General features: G+C 43.4%; 1 protein-coding gene across 1 annotated transcript in view; it reads left to right on the top strand.

The window, feature by feature from the left end:
- The window catches only part of LOC139411055 (autism susceptibility gene 2 protein-like), a 394,290-nt gene that overhangs the window by 91,302 nt on the left and 289,699 nt on the right, over positions 1 to 13,289 (top strand). The window lies entirely within an intron of this gene.

The raw sequence follows: 13,289 nt of genomic DNA on the forward strand, positions 1-13,289 counted from the left end.
CGCTCAGACTGACTGAGGCCAGTACTGGTGGCCAGGGGCAGCCTGTACTGCTAGGCCATTTGAGTCAGAGTCTGACACAGGGAGAAGATTAGGCAGGAAGCCATTAAAGCAAATAATGAGGCTGTGTAGTGAGAGCCTTCCTCATCTGACCCGAATACCTCCCTGGTAAGATTTGTTAATGAGGAAGTTAATAGTGTTGTTCCAAAACGTAGGTACTTTTTCGATACTATAACATGAACATTGCAGTGGTGGAAAAAGTACCTAATTGTCATACTTGAGTAAAAGTAAACATACCTTAATAGAAAAGGATAGCCTAGGGCACACTACAACACGCAGACATCATTTACAAACGGAGCGTTTGTGTTTAGTGAGTCCGCCTAGATCAGAGGCAGTAGGGACGACCAGGGATGTTCTCTTGATAAGCCTGTGAATTAGACCATTTTCCTGTCCTGCTAATAAGCATTCAAAATGTAACAAGTACGTTTGGGTGTCAGGGAAAGTGTATGGAGTAAAAAGTACATATTTTATTTAGGAATGTAGTGAAGTAAAAGTAAAAGTTGTCAAATATATAAATAGTAAAGTACAGATACCCCAAAAAACTACTGAAGTAGTAAAGTATTTTTACTTCAGTACTTTACACCACTGGAAAATTGTTTCGATACTAGAATTTGTTACTTTTGGTTCTTGTATCGAATGTGTCTCGCATCGTACACTGACTGAGAGAATCAAGTCTGTCTAGTGATTTGTCAACTGGGCCAGTACTTTCTCAGCACATTTGGCGTTCCAGTTCAACATTTAGCCTACATGCTCTGAAACCGCTGGTTCTGCGTCGCAGTCAGCACCACATTGTTGAGATTACACATGGAAAACTGATTGGTTGTTCATTCAAGCACCGTTCAGTCAAGGGAGTTGATGCATTCACATGGCACACACGAGCTGTCCAGACGAGCAAAAATAAGCACTCATCAATCCACTCGCTGAATTCATTTATTTTAGAGAAAGTGATTTACAAGAGTAAACTTTCTTTTAGAGAACATAGTAGCAAACTAGCGATAGGCTACTGTTGATAGTATACAAAAAGACAGCTCTACAAAAAGCAGTCTAGCATTTATCTTGACGACTGTAGCCAGAGCAAAAGTCTCTCTTAAAGGGGCAGTGTCTTATTTCAACATTGATGTAATTTGACCCAATATTATGGCCAGAATGAGCACATTTACCCTGATATATATATATATATATATATATATATATATATATATATATATATATATATATATATATATATATATATATATATATATATATATATATATATATATATATATATATGTGTGTGTGTGTGTATATGTAACGGATGTGAAACGGCTAGCTTAGTTAGCGGTGCGCGCTAAATAGTGTTTCAATCAGTGACGTCACTTGCTCTGAGACCTTGAAGTAGTAGTTCCCCTTGCTCTGCGGCTTTTGTGGAGCGATGGGTAACGATGCTTCGTGGGTGACTGTTGTTGATGTATGCAGAGGGTCCCTGGTTCGTGCCCGGGTATGGGCGAGGGGAAGGTCTAAAGTTATACATATATATATATATATATATATATATATATATATATATGTGTATCTATATATTGGAATGTTATTAAGTTATTTTGTCTGCTCGGAGTCTCATATGATTTTCCAGAAGGATTTTAGTCTAATGTCAAGTGCCCACCACTCCATCTGCTACAGTGAGTCGACCTACCATTACATCTGTGCTTGAACTTAACACAAAGTACAACAAAAAACTAAAAAGATGCCCAAAGGTTATTCTATGTTTGGATAATATGCGTTTTGGTATTAGGTATCATGATAAGAAATCTGGCATCGGTATTGAAATAAAAATTCTGGTATTGTGACATCACTAGAAGTTAACATGCTCTACACATATATCTAGACTATGGCATGGACTGGAGAACCCTTATGTAGACTGTAGAGAATGCAGTGGCAGAATCTCTCTCTCTCTCTCCAAAGCATCTCTGGAATCCAATGCATATAAAGCACAGCATTCCAGATGGGAATGGGGTTTGATGAGAGCCTTTGTGTTTTTATCTCTTACTGAAAATGTCCTTGGCACCATTGTAAACTGAGGCTATTATAGCCCATGTGGCTGTTTATCATCCTCGCTTCTCCCCACTGGCAACTTAGTTTGTTTCCTCCTCGATAACACACACACACACACACAACTTTCATACCGTGGTAATTGTAGTGGGGTTGGAAGCCTCAACAAAGCAGCCATCTGGATATGAAAGATGGTGTTTATGTACGTGTGTGTGTAGGTTTCCGTATAGCTGCTTTGATATCACAGAGAAGAGAGAGAGAGTCATTATAAAAGCCTCCAAAGCCCCTCTAATCATGCTGCTTATTGAGGGAACTTGAATAGAGAGCTAGCTGCTTGATGTTGGAGGGTAAAATACAGACTTTTCCCAGGAACACCCTGGGGTCAGAGGAGGATGGGTCTGTGTTGTAAATGCCACCCTATTCCCTTTATAGTACATCTGGTCAAAAGTAGTTCGCTATAAAGGGAGTAGGGTGCTTTTTGAGATGTGTCCTAAGAGCAAGGCTCTAACTATCATGTCTGTATGTAAGAGATTCACAGGGTTTGATGTCAGTGTTTGGCCCATGTGAATTTGGACTTAGTGTGCCTTTTACTGCCCCCTCACTGAACCAGGCTATATATTAGAAGGACTGCACTTAGGGGAGACTTTTTACTCAACTGAACCAATTACCCTAGGACCTCGTGTCCTTCCTCCTCTCTACTCCTGGTTTGCCTGACTAGCTCTCACGTCAGTCAGTGAAGAGATGTCCCCGGTGTGCTCTTATCCTCTTCCTGATCTTCCGTGGCTGGCAACTGGAGCAGAAGCAGCTTCTCTGCTCTCAGGCACGTATGGCAAGCATGTCAAAAACGATTTATTCGAATTCTGTTCTGTTCACAGTTCCCGGCCTCCTCTTTTGCGTTACCTCAGTAAAAATGTACCAAGGGAAGACAATATCTGTTATATGATGAATTGTGACAACTTAGGGCATTGTGATCTTCAATGACCTCAAAACTGGTTATGAAAACACAAGATAATGCTGACTGTAGTGAAACAACAGCCCTGCCTGCTGCCCAGCCCTTACACACACACGCACGCACGCACGCACGCACGCGCGCACACGCCCGCACACGCACACACACACACACTATATATACATCATACTCTCCTCTTCCAGCCTGCTGCGTGGCCTAGCATCCTATTAGTGATTAGATTTGTATTTGTATTTTATTTAGATTCTAATTTAGTCACATGCACAGATGTAGTTGCTGTGTACTGTGAAATGCACAGATGTAGTTGCTGTGTACTGTGAAATGCACAGATGTAGTTGCTGTGTACTGTGAAATGCACAGATGTAGTTGCTGTGTACTGTGAAATGCACAGATGTAGTTGCTGTGTACTGTGAAATGCACAGATGTAGTTGCTGTGTACTGTGAAATGCACAGATGTAGTTGCTGTGTACTGTGAAATGCACAGATGTAGTTGCTGTGTACTGTGAAATGCACAGATGTAGTTGCTGTGTACTGTGAAATGCACAGATGTAGTTGCTGTGTACTGTGAAATGCACAGATGTGGTTGCTGTGTACTGTGAAATACACAGATGTAGTTGCTGTGTACTGTGAAATACACAGATGTAGTTGCTGTGTACTGTGAAATACTTAAGCTCCGAGCTCCGACAGTGCAGGTGTGAATGAAACAATAATAAAACATATTTTTTAAATAATATATACATACTGTAAAAAGGATAAATATAAATGTCCATTGGGATATGGGCGGGGTAATTGTCCATTGGGGGGGGGGCGGGGAATAAAATCCATAGAGGGACCAGTACGGGGGGAGGTTAGGATGGTGACAGGGTGAGTAGGCAGCTGACTAGAGGTGGCTATTCAGCAGCCTGATGGTCTGGGGCTAGAAAATATTGGCCAGTCTGTTAGTTTTAGCCATGATGCTCCTGTACTGCCCGCGTCTGACTGACGGAAGCAGGGAGAACAGGCCGTGGCTCGGGTGGCTGAGGTCCCTGATTATCTTCTTGGCCTTCCTGTGTCCTGAAGGGCAAGCAGTATGCATCAAGTGCTGCAGTGTGCACCCAGTATGCTCTTGATGGTGCTCCTGTAGAACACTTTAGTGTTGTTCCCTGGCGTGGTAAACATGATCTCACTAACGTCATATGGTCATATCTAAACTAACCTCGGCCTTTTAGCTCCAATGTAAGCCCTTTGGACATCAGTGCTGACCCAGAGTCAGAGTCTATGAACCTGCGGATGTATCCTGTATACCCTATCTGTTTGTCTGTGGGAGGAGTGCAGGAGTAGGTCCACACTGCATAGCCTATCTAGGTATGTTTTTAAGCACTAAGCCGGGAGGGGGGGGGGGATCAGATCAGCCGGGGCTAACTGTTCACTGGGGCATAGTTCACTGGTGTGTTCACTCTTACGCTGCTGCTGCGTAGTGGGATAGCGGCTGGAGGCTGTAAAGCCTGATAGGCGGGAAAACAGTACAGGCTGTTAGGTTGTAAAGTAATGCAGCAGATGAAGACCAAGACCCAGGTTATCTGCTCTGTTGAATATCCTGTCCCCTCCGTCTCATCCTCCCCTTCTTTCTCCAAGCTGATAGAATATCTCCCCTGTTCTCCTCTAGTTTCTGTCCCTCTTCCTCCGCCTCGTCCTCCAGCTCCTGCTCCTACTCCTGCTTCTCCTCCCCTCCTCCTCCAGCTTCTGTCCCTCTTCCTCCTCCTCCTCCTTTTACACATCCACAGCAGCAGGGCACACAATCTCTCGCCAAATGACCCCCGTCACCACCCCACCACTTAAACAGCATATCACCCCTCAGTGCAGAGCACTCTAACACCAGTCTCTGGGTCTGTAATGTAGCCAATCAAATCAATTTGATACTAATTGTATTAGTCACATGCGCCGAATACAACAGGTGTAGTGAAATGCTTACTTACGAGCCCCTAACCAACAATGCAGTTTCAAAAAATACAGATAAGAATTGAAGATATAAAAGTAACAATTAATTAAAGAGCAGCAGTAAAACAAATAGAGAAACTATACAGTATACAGGTGGGTACCGGTACAGTGTCAGTGTGCGGGGGCACCGGTAAGTTGAGGTAGTATGTACATGTAGTAGAGTGACTATGCATAGATGACAACAGAGAGTAGCAGTAGTGTAAAGGGGGGGAGAGGGGGGGAAATGCAAATAGTCTGGGTAGCCATTTGACTAGATATTCAGGAGTCTTATGGCTTGGGGGTAGAAGCTGTTTAGAAGCCTCTTGGACCTAGACTTGGCGCTCCGGTACTGCTTGCCGTGCGGTAGCAGAGAGAACAGTCTATGACTAGGGTGGTGGAGTCTTTGACAGTTTTTAGGGCCTTCCTCTGACACCGCCTGGTATAGAGGTCCTGGATGGCAGGAAGCTTGGCCCCAGTGATGTACTGGGCCGTTCGCACTACCCTCTGTAGTGCCTTGCAGTTGGAGGCCGAGCAGTTGCCATACCAGGCAGTGATGCAAACATGCTCTCTATGGTGCAGCTGTAGAACCTTTTGAGGATCTGAGGACCCATGCCAAAACCTTTTAGTCTCCTCAGGATGGAATAGGTTTTGTCGTGCCCTCTTCACGACTGTCTTGGTGTGCTTGGACCATGTTAGTTTCTTGGTGAAGTGGACACCAAGGAACTTGAAGCTCTCAACCTGCTCCACTGCAGCCCCATTGATGAGACTGGGGGCGTGCTCAGTCCTCTTTTTACTGTAGTCCACAATCATCTCCTTTGTCTTGACCACGTTGAGGGAGAGGTTGTTGTCCGGGCACCACACGGCCAGGTCTCTGACCTCCTCCCTATAGGCTGTCTTGTCGTTGTCGGTGAACAGGCCTACCACTGGTGTGTCATCGGCAAATTTAATGATGGTGATGGGGTCGTGCCTTGCCGTGCAGTCATGAGTGAACAGGGAGTACAGGAGGGGACTGAGCACGACTCTGTGTTGAGGATCAGCGTGGCGAATGTTTTGTTACCTACCCTTACCACCTGGGGACGGCCCGTCTGGAAGTCCAGTATCCAGTTGCAGAGGGAGGTGTTTAGTTCCAGGGTCCTTAGCTTATTGATGAGCTTTGTGGGCACTATAGTGTTGAACGCTGAGCTGTAGTCAATGAATAGCATTCTCACATAGGTATTCCTTTTGTGCAGGTGGGAAAGGGCAGTGTGGAGTGCAATAGAGATTGCATCATCTGTGGATCTGTTGGGGTAGTATGCAAATTGGAGTGGGTCTAGGGTTTCTGTGATGATGGTGTTGATGTGAGCCATGACCATCCTTTCAAAGCACTTCATGGCTACAGACGTGAGTGCTATGTGTCGGTAGTCATTTAGGCAGGTTAGCTTTGTGTTCTTGGGCACAGGCACTACGGTGGTCTGCTTGAAACATGTTGGTATTACAGACTCGGACAGGGAGAGGTTGAAAATGTCAGTGAAGACACTTGCCAGTTGGTCAGTGCATGCTCTCAGTACATGTCCTGGTAATCCGTCTGGCCCTGCGGCCTTCTAAATGTTGACCTATTTAAGGTCTTACGCACACCGGCTGCGGAGAGCGTGATCACACAGTCTTCCAGAACTGCTGGTGCTCTCATGCATGTTTCAGTGTTATTTGCCTCGAAGCAAGCATAGAATACGTTTAGCTCGTCTGGTAAGCTCGTGTCACTGGGCAGTTCTCGGCGGTGCTTCCCTTTGTAGTCTGTAATGGTTTGCAAGCCCTGCCACATCCGACGAGCGTCAGAGATGGTGTAGTACGATTCGATTTTAGTCCTGTGTTGAGACTTTGCCTGTTTGATGATTCGTCGGAGGGCATAGCATGATTTCTTATAAGCTCCTTGAAAGTGGCAGCTCTAGCCTTTAGCTCAGTGCGGATGCTGCCTGTAATCCATGGCTTTTGGTTGGGGTATGTACATACGGTCACTGTGGGGACGACATCATTGATGCACTTATTGATGAAGCCCATGTCTGATGTGGTGTACTCCTCAATGCCATCGGAGGAATCCCGGAATATATTCCAGTCTGTGCTAGCAAAACAGTCCTGTAGCTTAGCATCTGCTTCATCTGACCACTTTTTTATTGAGCTAGTCACTGGTGCTTCCTTTAATTTTTGTTTGTAAGCAGGAATCAGGAGGATATAATTATGGTCAGATTTGCCAAATGGAGGGCGAGGGAGAGCTTTGTATTCGTCTCTGTGTGTGGAGTATAGATGATCTAGAGTTATTTTCCCTCTGGTTGCACATTTAACATGCTGATAAGAGTTTGGTAAAACGGATTTAAGTTTCCCTGCATTAAAGTCCCCGGCTACTAGGAGCGACGTCTCTGAGTGAGAGTTTTCTTGTTTGCTTATGGCGGAATACAGCTCATTCAATGCTGTCTTAGTGCCAGCCTCTGACTGTGGTGGAATGTAAACAGCTACAAAGAATACAGATGAAAACTCTCTCGGTTGGTAGTGTGGTCTACAGCTTACCATGAGATATTCTACCTCAGGTGAGCAGTAGCTCGAGACTTCCTTAGATATCTTGCACAAGCTGTTATTTAGGAAAATACATAGTCCTCCGCCCATTGTCTTACCAGACTCCGCTGTTCTATCCTGCCGGTACATCGTATAACCAGTCAGCTGTATGTTGATATTGTCGTCGTTCAGCCGCGACTCCATGAAGCATAAGATGTTACAGTTTTAATGTCACGTTGGTAGTTTAATCTTCCGCGTAACTCGTTGATTTTATTCTCCAATGATTGCACGTTTGCTTGCAGAATGGAAGGAAGTGGTGGTTTATTCGATCGCCTACGAATTCTCAGAAGGCAGCCCTCCTCCTCGGCTTCTCTTTCTCCGCCTCCTATTCATGCAGATCACGTGTATCGGGCCTGTTCCTGAGGACAGGCTATCCTTCGCATCGGGCCCGTCAAAGGATTCTGCAAGTCCGTGGTGAGTAATCGCAGTGCTGATGTCCAGAAGTTATTTTCGGTCAAAAGAGACGGTAGTGGCAACATTATGAAAAAAGTAAGTACAAAAATAAGTTACAAACAACGCAAATAAATTAACAAAAATAACTATTGGCTGGAGGCATGTAAAACATAAAACGTGTTATGTCATTGGTTGATGGCTGTAAGGGGTGCTGTGATAAGAGGGACTTGACCCCTGTGATTCAGGTTAACATTTGAACTCGAACGGGGTATTGTTAACAGAGTTGGGAATGAAAGGATGCATGGCGCTGGAGCCAGGGTCATGTTCAGTACTGTAGGTCCAAAACTCCAGGATCGAAACTTTTCCTTTTTTGTGCGTCTGATTAAATCACCATGAGGGACTAACCAGAGCTGCGGACATTCCTTTTGTCTTTGATATGTTCTTCTGTCTTGCACCTGATACGTAGGATGTGCATATTTGATATTTTTTCTCTTAGTAAAAAAACTATCTGAACCAGAAACACTTGTTTTTGTTTTCCGTGCAAAACATTTTGTGACGGTATGCCCTAATGAACACAGTCCAGCTGAGGTATCTGTACTGAACTCTGCAGGGTGATCTAGACTCACTGAGGAGAGATAAAGAGACAGACAAAGACAGCGATGTGCAGAGTAGTGGCAGTGCTAATAGAAGTTGACGGACCAATTAGTGGGCTGCCGGTAACACAAACACATATGCATGATGAATATGCTGCTGGGGCTAATTGTCTTTTGCTCCTGCATCTAAGAGAAGAAGAGAGGAGATGAGTGTTTGGCTGGCAGTGGCACTCGGCTCTCACTGTCTCCTTACCTGTTTCTGTGTTGTCGTATGAGTAGGAGGAGAATAGCAACTGTTAACTCAGGATAAAAAACAAGAAGGATATAGTAACGGCATTGTGTTATATTATCTAATGTTCGTTATTTATGTTACACAAGACTGTGCAGATCATTTCCTCAGAGGAAGTCAATGAAGTATTACAGTCTAAACTGAATCTAGCAAACACGGAGTCATATGAGGAACAGGCTAGACTTTGTAGACATTTTCTCACTGAAATGTCCATCTAAAATCTCTATTTAGCTATGACTAGGTGTAAATTGACTGGTGTAAATCCATTGCCTCAGAGTGTTTCCAGAGCTAATCTAAATTGTCTATTTTCTGCTCTGAAAAGCTTTCCAACCACACTCCAGAGTTTGTCTAAGGACTCCAGACTCCTCAGTGGGCTCTAGTGTGGCCCACCTTGTTTGCTTTTGGACGGCAGCCTCCTGCCCACAGTGCCAGGGACGTCTGGGGAGCAGTGTACAATTTGCAAATGGTGCTGCCCTGAGTGGAGCTGCACTTATAAGTCTAGCCCCATTCCCAGCACTAACCCTAGCCCCTAGCCCTATTAGTGTTAAAATTACAAATGATGCTGCACTGAGTAGGAGGTTCTGATAACTCCTGCCGTAGTCCCAGTCCCTGCACCAAACCCACTCCAAATTTATACACCAGCCCCCAGACTTATACCCTAACCCCAGGGGCCTAAACCCAGGCCTACTGCACTCCAGTACTGCTGGTCCTCTCAGGACTCGCCTTCCTCTACCAGCTCCATTATTCCACAGGTCCCCTGGGCCAACACATCAATCTCTCAGCACTGCATGGTGCTCAGCGAAAAAAAGAGTGAGTGAAAAAAAACAACCTAAATCAAATCACTCACACACACACAGCTCTGACAACCTCTGGCCCGGCGCGCTTAGTCAGGTGAATATTGCATGGGGGGGTAAGTCATGATTAATGCTGGGGCATGTTAGGCATTTGGCCAGGGCATAGCGGGCACAGTGCAGGGCCCATACACACAGACACACGTCCCAGCTCTTCTCTAGTAGTCCACCCTTATTGAGCTGTTTCCTGCTGCAGCCGGGGTAGAGGCTGTTGGGAACCCAGAAGTAGCACTCACGGACAATTAACCTGTCTAGCGGAACCCCTCGCCATCAGCCAATGAAGTTGCAGGGCGCCAAATCCAAATCAACAGAAATCTCGTAAATCAAAATTCTCAAACATACAAGTATTAGGCACCATTTTAAAGATAAAATTCTTGTTAATCCAGCCACATTGTCTGTTTTCAAAAATGCTTTACAGCGAAAGCTCCACAAACGATTATGTTAGGTCACCACCAAGCCACAGAAAAACCCTGCCATTTTTCCAGCGAGGAGTCACAAAAAGCACAAATAGAGATAAAATGAATCACTAACCTTTGATCTTCATCAGATGACACTCATAGGACTTCATGTTACACAATATATGTATGTTTTGTTCGATAAAGTGCATATTTATATCACAAAATCTCATTTTACATTGGCGCATTACGTTCAGTAGTTCTAAAACATGCGGTGATTTTGCAGAGAGCCACATGAATTCACAGAAATACTCATTATAAATGTTGATGAAAATTAAAGTGTTATGCATGGAACTTTAGATACGCTGTGGAAAAAGCATAATCTCAGTACGGCACTCAGAACCCAAACCAGCCAAAATAAATATCCGCCATGTTGCGCAGTCAACATTAGTCAAAAATAGCATTATAAATATTCACTTACCTTTGATGATCTTCATCAGAATGTACTCCCAGGAATCGAGGTTCCACAATAAATGTTTGTTTTGTTCAATAATGTCCATCATTTATGCCCATTTATGTCCAAATAGTTTATTTTGTTAGGGCGTTTGGTAAACAAATCCAAAAGCGCATTCAGGTCCAATCGGACAAAAAGTTCAAAAAGTTATATTACAGGTCGAAGAAACTTGTCAAACTAAGTATAGAATCGATCTTTAGGTTGTTTTTATCATAAATGTTCAATAAAGAATTCCATTGTCTGTAGAAAAGCAATGGAAAGTAGGTCGCTCTCATGTGAAATGCGCGTGACCAGCGCGTGACTCTCTGCCAGACCACTGACTCAAAGAGCTCTCATCCGGTCCCACTTCACAGTAGAAGCCTGAAACAACGTTCTAAAGATGGTGACATCTAGTGGAAGCCTTAGGAAGTGCAAAATAACCCATATCCTACTGTGAAATAGGGGCTGAGTTCAAAAACTACAAACCTCATTTTTTCTCAGGTTTTTGCCTGCCATATGAGTTCTGTTATACTCACAGACATCATTCAAACAGTTTCTATCCAATACTAATAATAATATGCATATATTTGCATCTGGGACTGTAAACTGGCAGTTTACTCTGGGCACGCTATTCATCCAAAAGTGAAAATGCTGCCCCCTATCCCAAAGAAGTTACGGCAGGGAACATTGAATTAGCAAGGCTGAAGAGACATGGTCTTCATGCAAGGTAGGGTGCAGTAATGGTATGGGTTAGTGGTTTACCGGCCTGGAGAAGCAAAAACGTGCTGCATAAACCGGCTCTAATGTTTGGCTGACGTTGCTTTTACGTTTTGATTGATCTATAGTGGTGGCAGGCAGGCGTAATGTTCGTTAGTGGTATGATGGATGTGATTGTGCAGTAATTTGGGTTTCAGGCATTTTTGTAGAACTGTGATAATAATACGTACGTTGACTGGTTTGTAATGGTATAGTTTTTAAATATAAGTATAATAGGGAATAGAGTAGAGCTCTGCGATATATTGACTGAATTATCACGATAATGATAAATAGAACGCTATGTTTATACCATTTAATGTGCACTTTTATGCTTTTATATCGCCATTAAAACTACTACTACTTGTTGTAGCCTTCAATTGTCACTTTAGCAATTGGGCATAGTAGCAGACTTATTTCATTTCAAACGTCACATTGCTGTAGTATAGGCTACTTATGGTAATTATTGATATCAATAAAAATGTCCTCGATTTATAGTTACAGTGTATCATTTCTGCCTTGGTGAGAGATATGCGTTACTTTTCGTCAGGGGTGTAAGAATATTTCGAAGATAAATACACAACGCAGAGGACGAGAGGTCAATAGAGGAGTAACGATCAATGGAAATAGTGGTTTTTCTATAATATCAATGGGTCAGAGACATGGGAGGAATTTCAGTCCAGGACTCATAGCTGCATGGCAAGTTCCCATTGGTCCAAATTGTTTATGCATTGAACCTGAAATAGGATACTTGTTATTTGGCCAATGGTCCAGTTTTTTTTTTGCAAGGAATTCTAATTGGTCAACCACAGGCTAGGGCTGGGTTATAAAACTACATCCTGCCCCTTTGTTCTGTGGAGAGAATCACTGAGGAGAATCACTGAGGACAGGGGAGAATGTGCATCTACCTCCCCGCATGATTTGTTCTCTTTGAATAAACCTATTTTCCTCTCCCTGATTTGCTTTGGGGTCTGTGTTGTTGAAGAGTAACATCAACTGCTAACAGTGGGGAGGGAGCGGGGGAAGGGACTCTGGGCCGGCCGAAAGCGGAACCCATTATGTTAAGATCTCTTTTGTTGACTTATTTATTTTCTTTAGCCACAGACACCCTAGCATAAATAATTAGAACTCATGGCTCAATCTGGGCCATAGAGATTGGTGGAGATCAACATGTGATATATGCAGATGACATTTTCCGTTATTTATATGAACCAGAACATTCTCTGTCATTTATTTTACTGCTGTTGGACACATATGGTGCTGTATTTCAGAGAACTGAAGTAGTGCCTATTTCTAATTATTACTTTTCAAGCTTAGAAAGTCAATTTAAGTGGAAAAGGACAAAGACACACATTACATTTCTGGGTATACTGATACCATGCAATCTGGAGGAGGAGGCAAATAAAATCAATTACTTTCCTTTAATAAATAAAGATCTCTCCCTATTTCTCTGCTAGGTAGGGACAATTGTATCAAAATAAATATATTACCAAGGTTGATATATTACCAACTTTTTAAATAAAATAAGTGGCCTGCTCTCCGACTTTATTTTGAATGGAAAGATTGACACCCTATGAAGATGGAGGTCTTGGGGACTACCTCATATGAAGATGTATTACTGGTCTGAACAACTGCTTTCACCTAAACGACGGACAGCAGACTGTCCTTGTGCATGGAGGACTATCAAAGACATACATGTAACACCTTATGATCTAAAATGGTTTCATTACTTCCAGTCCAAGGCACTGAAGAAGGCAATCCAATGATTCTCAATTCTATTTGTATTTGGGAAAATGTACATACATTCATGAGGTGGAAAGAACCAATATCGCCAGGTGTTAAATTCATGTTTTAAGTATCCCAATATTTCTGTTATTACGGGGCTATCACTCAGTCAAGAGTGCGCTCGCGCAGGAAGTCTAGTCGTT

Source organism: Oncorhynchus clarkii, chromosome 6 (assembly GCF_045791955.1).
Source record: "Oncorhynchus clarkii lewisi isolate Uvic-CL-2024 chromosome 6, UVic_Ocla_1.0, whole genome shotgun sequence".
Lineage (NCBI taxonomy): Eukaryota > Metazoa > Chordata > Actinopteri > Salmoniformes > Salmonidae > Oncorhynchus > Oncorhynchus clarkii.